This window comes from Lepisosteus platostomus, chromosome 14 (genome assembly GCF_059453375.1).
Source record: "Lepisosteus platostomus isolate fLepPlt1 chromosome 14, fLepPlt1.hap1, whole genome shotgun sequence".
Taxonomy (NCBI): domain Eukaryota; kingdom Metazoa; phylum Chordata; class Actinopteri; order Semionotiformes; family Lepisosteidae; genus Lepisosteus; species Lepisosteus platostomus.
In genome coordinates this window covers 12,632,821-12,639,285 of record NC_142624.1, presented here as the reverse complement: position 1 = coordinate 12,639,285, position 6,465 = coordinate 12,632,821, and the positions used below count along the sequence as shown (strand labels likewise).

Below are 6,465 nucleotides of genomic sequence, written 5' to 3'. Positions count from 1 at the left end.
ATGAAAAACTGTCTCTCTCTCTCTCTCTCTCTCTCTCTCTCTCTCTCTCTCTCTCTCTCTCTGCTGGCGCGCTGGCACGGTGGGGCGCTGTACCAGCTATACACAGACACAGCTGGATAACCTCCTCCAGTCAGGAAAGGTGGCTCTACTGTACACAGAGAGGGGCGGGAGGGGGAACAAGCCGATACCCTGGCTTCTCTCCAGACACAGCTGGGTGAGCTCCTCCAGTCAGGACAGGAGGCTCTACTGTACACAGAGAGGGGTGGGAGGGGGGAACAAGCGGATACATACTTTTAGAGTTTGATTAATAGGGAATATAATATAAAAATATAGTACTAAAAATAAGATGCACTCTACAGACATTCACGACAGCGACTGTCAGAAGATAGGACACAGCGACTCAGACACCCGTTGAATGGAAAGGGGCACTTTAATTTTCTGTACGGCTAATATTAAAGCCAATACTTTAATATTCTTTTCTGTATGTTTATCAATAGTGGGTACTGGCCTAATTCGGCCCTGCACCCGTTGTTTTTCTCTGCACACGGAGGATGTTTCTACAGATCTCCATGTGCAAAGTTTCTGTGGGGTGTTTGTCCCATTGAGTGTAATCCTGGTCTATGAGGGGACCCCACACTTCACTGCCGTATAGGGCAATGGGTTGGATTACACTTTCAAATATTTGGAGCCAGATTCTTGTTGGTGGATTGATGTTGAGCCTCCTTCTTATTGCGTAGAAAGCCCCGGGTGCCTTCTCTCTCAGTGCCTTCACTGCCAGGTCAAAACTTCCAGATAGGCTGATGGTATATGTGATATGCCGAGATATGTGTAGCTGGATGAGTGCTCCAATGTGTTGTTGTTAAGCGTGAATTTGTACCTGTTTCCCTGAGGTTTGGCTTTTTTCTGGAAAACCATAACTCTGGTCTTGTCCAGATTGACTGTCAGCGCCCAGGTCTGACAGTGCTGCTCCAGCAGTGCCAGGTTCTCCCGCAGCCCCTGTTCTGTGGGCGACAGCAGGACCAGGTCATCTGCATAGACCAGGAATTTGATTTCTGTGATGTAGTGTGAGACCAGGAGCCGCAGACTGTTCCAACATTCCTGCTAATTCGTTGATATAGATATTAAACAGTGTTGGGCTCAGGCTGCAGGCCTGTCTCACCCCACGGCCCCATGGCCAGTGGTGGTGATGTAATTAATAAATCTTTAATAACCAGTGAAATCCAACGTCAACGTCCTTTTTGAACTTTGGAAGGGAAACACAGAAAGCCTTAAAACCTGTTAAGTTCCCTAAAGCTTTCTCAAGTCAGGTATGAAAGTTTACCCACACACCATCCCCACACGCCCTGCCCCCTGACCCTGTTTTGCGTCAGGGAGGACGAATACGAACCTATTTCCCTTTGAAACTCATCAAACAAGACACACTCACCAGAGCTTGCACAACTACAGTATAACTAAAACATCTAAGTTTATGCAGGTAAATAATTGCTATTAGGAATGATTTTTTAATCTATCAATGTTAGATAAAAAAAAACACATTGCCCAACGTTAGAAAGCATCTTGCATTACATTGCTTGAAAAATAATTTTATTTCGAGAGACTGGATAAGTAATTCAAGTGTTTTTTAACTTCCTGAAAAACAAGTAATAATTTAACAATATATGTAAATGTTTTATGATCTGTTGCTGTTGTGAATGTCTGTAGAGTGTGTCATATTTTTAGTTTTTTAGCCAAAGGGCCTTGCAGATAAGAATATCAAGGAATGAAGAAATTACCGCGCCCAGCTCCTCAATGGAATCGCTTTAACAGTCCGGGTGTGGCAAGCTTCTAATGTCTCCCGACTCCGGCGAAAGAAATCCGTCTTTCATTGGAAGACAATGAACACATTCTAGCCGTCCATGAGAATATAGCATAAATACACCAAGGGATTGGGTTGAGTTCCCATCACAAAAAAATCTGCAAGCCTGCACTACAGCAACTATAGTACAGTATGGAGACCAAGAGCTTTAACGGGAAGAGACGAGGTGCTTCTGCCACCCCAGCTTGCAAAGAGCGAAGGGTAAGCAAATACAGCAGGCTTCAGCTGAAATACAAATCAAATCAAAGTTTATTTATCAAATGCATAACAATACGGCGTGCAGCAGTAGTTGCTGGTAATACAATTTTTCTGCAAGCTCACAAAAATTACAAGAATCACAAAAATCACTAAAATCACTAAAATTAACAAAAACACAAAAATCACAAAATTGAGGTTACATTTTTTAAATTGAATAAAACTCAATGTGAGTAGAGCTATTATGTGTCCATGGTGTATGCAATATATTGTAAAACCCTCGCCTGGTGGTGAGGAAGAAGAGCCCCTTAGCACTCATAGTACCGCTGGGCATGCTGGGAGTGGTAGCCGGGGAGAGTCTGAGGGTCAGCACGATGACCAGCGGCTGACCCTACCAGTGTAAATAATGTCCTAGTAGTTCTAGTGTCCTTTGTAGTCTTATAAGAGTATAGCATGTTGTTAAGTAATAACCACCCTAAAGATGTGTACGTGTTCTGTCAGTCTCCTCATGTGCGTGTATGTCCTGTGTTCGGTTTTGTGTGGTTGTTTATAAATAAAGCTAGTGCTTGGTTTGTTAATCGCGTCTCCACTGGTCCTTTGTTCTGAAAAGAACCTGTAAACGCTACAATATACATGTAGTGCAATTATGCTGAATATAGTGAGAATTGTGTGTACATGTAGCCATTACAGGTGATTTGCTAAGGTTGGTTATTTAGCAGTCTTATTGCCTGGAGGTAGAAGCTGTTCCGTAGTCTGTTGGACTTGGACCGAATGCTTTGGTACCGTTTACCGGACGGTAGGAGGGAAAACAGTTTGTGACTGGGATGACTGGGGTCCTTGAGAATGAACCTGGCCTTAACATGCGCTATAATACACGATTATAGCGCATATTACAAGGTATTATTGCTGTATTGAATTACACATTCTATTATAAATATTTCTTCGCAGCCTGTTCTTCAGGAAAGCACCGCACGGGCAAAACGATCTTTGAAATCTACCAGGACAGTAAAAAAGAAAGCGGTTATTCCTTTCCAGTCATTGGAAGAAATAATATTTCATGATGTCAGTTTACACTGTGAGCTGTTTCCTGGTCACTGTGAACACATGCTGTTCCTTTCCAGCTCCAGTGTCGTGTGCTGCTCTCCCCCCTCGGATAAGACAGCGCCTCCTTTCAGCATCAGAGAGACCACCCTGCCCCTGGGGTAAGAACCTGCCCGTTCAGACAGTTCTAGCTGCGGATTCACACACTCATCACAAGAAGCCATGACCAGCGTTGCTTCTCTCCTGAGTGCCTTGATTTTTATAAGTGAGCTTACTTCCACCAGCAAGCAATGGCAGATACAAGTAATAACATCTTGCAGAACTGCAATGAGGGATATTTAGTGAAGAATATATTCAGAAATCTAGCTTAATTGACTGACGTTGTCTTCCTGATCTAGCTAGGAGATGCACTGCTGTGCACGTTTTTTAATATCCACTATTCAAAACCAACAATATTTCAAACTGTGAGAATCATACTTTAATAATATGAGGAACACATGACAGGAAGTACCCAGAGTGCTTTGCAGTGTCTGCTGCAGCAGGGAGTGAAGGAATAGGGCAGCTCCAGGTTCCCTTAGTGCAGCTCAGACTCCAGCCTGTCCCAGGACTTCCTCAGTTGACCCTGTCCTTCTGTCCACAGGTTCTCCAACCTGGGATACAGCTGCTATATGAACGCTACCCTGCAGTGTCTCTCTGGCCTACCGTCCTTCTCCAGCAACATCCTGAGGGAGGGGAACAGCTGGGACACGATGCCCCAGACTCGGCTGCTCAGGTACTGGAGCGCAGGGCAGGAGGAAGCAGCTTAAAGAGACTGAGACGGACTGGAGACCAAAATAAACTTGAGAGGTCATACAAGTCCTCCTGTCCATGAATATTATAACTTCCAGTGGAAAACAAAGATGTAAATTGAACCTGTTGTTTAGATCATGCGTTTTTGTTTTCCTCCTGTTTGCCAATTCTGAGATGTGCTCCTCTAGTCCACTGACTTGCCTCTGTTCTGCTGTGTTGAGGAGAGTCCAGACTGCCCTGTTCTCCTCCTTGCAGGTCGTTTGCTCACCTACTTGCAGGGAGGAACCAGAGCAGCTGGGTCAGAAGGAAGAGCAGCTGAGATGCATTAAAACAGTCATCTCAGCTGCTCATGAGGAGTTCAGTGGAGACAGGCAACAAGTGAGAGCTTCGAAACTAAGACATTTAACACTCTGTCACATATATTAGACAATGAAACGCACCTGAAGAATACACAGAATGTATTCCACTACTAAAACCTCAAAAAATATCCACAGAATTAAAATGATCTCAATGCTCCCTGATTCTAGCTTCAGGCAAGGCTTTGAAGAAAACACAGTGCTCTACTGGGCAGTGCTGTTGTGCGGCTGGTGGCTCCAGTGTGATCTGGATTCAGCTCACTTCCAACAGATATGCTGGCCAGATTAACCAGTCTGTGTAATTTGCCCATGTGGGCAATTCATCTCCCAAACCCCTTTTATACTGTTAGGCTTCACCAGAATTGGATCCTGTAGTGGAGGGTTGGCACACACAGTTGATGAACACATGACAGGAAAGACCTCTGTCTGCTCAGGTAGGCTGTAGATCTCGATCACAGCAGAGCTGGCATCTCCCTAACACACAGCTCTCTCACTGCAGGATGCTCATGAGTTCCTGAGTCACTGCCTGTCTCAGTTGAAGAAGGAGGGACCGGGGCTGAATCTGGCCAGGGCCCGACGGCTGCTCAGTGCCCTGGGCGCCCAGCCAGAGGGGGGTGAAATGCCTCCATTCTTAACCTGTCCTGTGGTGGCAAATTTTGAGTTTCAGCTCCATCATCAACACACCTCGGTGAGGTCAGTTTCTCAGGAAAATAGCTACAAGTCAGTCTTTGTAATTAGAGTTGATTTTGGCCTTGAAAGGAAATTGGAAATGTTTGGAGTAATGGGTGGTCACATGTCTGCCTCTCTGTTCTCTGAAAGCTGTGGAACTCAAGCAACCAGGACAGAGGTGTTTCACCACCTGTCTCTGGACCTCCTCCCGCTGGGCTCCATCCAGGACTGCCTGGACCTCTACTTCAAGGTCAGTCTCGACGCTCAACAGGACGAACATGGGGCTTTTTAACATGTGCCTCATGAGACAGGCATCATGGTTAAGGGGCAGGATCAGAAGAGAACATGGGTTTTGTGAAGTTCACTGTATCGTCATAGAATATGTGCGTGGAAACTCTAAGCAATGATAAAGCCTCAGGCGCTAATGTTGCATTTTTATCCTACATTCTGATTTCTGCAAAGATTTATTTATTTTTCTTAAATCTTAACTTAATGATACTCTTGATACCATATGGCTATACAGGGTGTACAGTTATTTATTTATATGTTTTCTTCAAGTCTGGCTGGTGTCACATACAGATTGTATCACTGAAATTGTAGCCTTCTTTGTTTTCTCCATGTTAAATTCCCAGCTTTTAAAGCTATCATGTGAATCAGTCCTAATCCGAGCTTCAGCATGTTATTCAGTCTGTACATAAGTGGGTCTCTCGAAATTGTGACATCGACTAGGTTGTCTCAGTTGATCACAGACAATGTCTCTTCCTTCGCCCAGGATGCAGAGATTGAGTGGAGGTGTCAGAGCTGCTCAGGACAGCTGGCCTCTGCCACCTCAAGCTTCAGCACACTGCCCAGGTAGGTCTGCGTGCAGCTCACAAGCCCACAGCAGTGTCAGAAAAGTTACTGTGTAACTGTTTCACTCTGTATTGACTGATCTTAATGTGCAGCAGCATGGAAGCCTGTTTCCCATCTACAGCACTCTAGGCTCATAGGAAATGACAGCTGAGACTCTAGTGGTCATTCTGGACTGAAAGAATGTGAATAAAGAGTAAATTGCTGCACTGTTGTATTCATGAGTGTCTCATATAACTGAAGTGAATTGTGCTTCTTCACTGATATTCCCAATTTCCCTCTTCCTCTTCCTCTGCTGAGCAGAGTGCTGATCCTGCACTTGAAGAGGTTCAGGTACGACACCACGCTGCAGTACAGACCAAGCTGGAGGAGCCAGTGGTCATCCCCAGCGGCTTGACCACTCAAGCCCACTGCAGCGCTGGTGTCCAACTTCCCCGTGCTCTGTACTGGACAGCTGAGCCCACAGCGTGATTCCCTCTTTGGCCCAGAAACAGTCACAGTGTCACACTGTCTGCAGCACAGAGCAGCTGTCAGTGGAGTGTAAAATCCATCTCTAACATATTATAAGACACTACAGGTGTAGCAGAATAACACAATTCTTAAAAAAGTTTTTTCCACTGCATGCTCACACTTCCAACAGTCTGTACTGTAATCCTTAGTTTAAATGCTATTAAAACATTGTATTTGTGCTCCAAGCACAAGGAACTGCTC

General features: G+C 45.0%; 1 long non-coding RNA gene across 1 annotated transcript; it reads left to right on the top strand.

The window, feature by feature from the left end:
• The first annotated feature begins 5,000 nt into the window (after positions 1–5,000).
• Positions 5,001–6,223, top strand: LOC148648874 (uncharacterized). The gene is made up of 3 exons (XR_015926313.1): positions 5,001–5,155; positions 6,058–6,087; positions 6,118–6,223. It is a non-coding gene; the product is annotated as an uncharacterized LOC148648874 (long non-coding RNA).
• Positions 6,224–6,465: the final 242 nt, after the last annotated feature.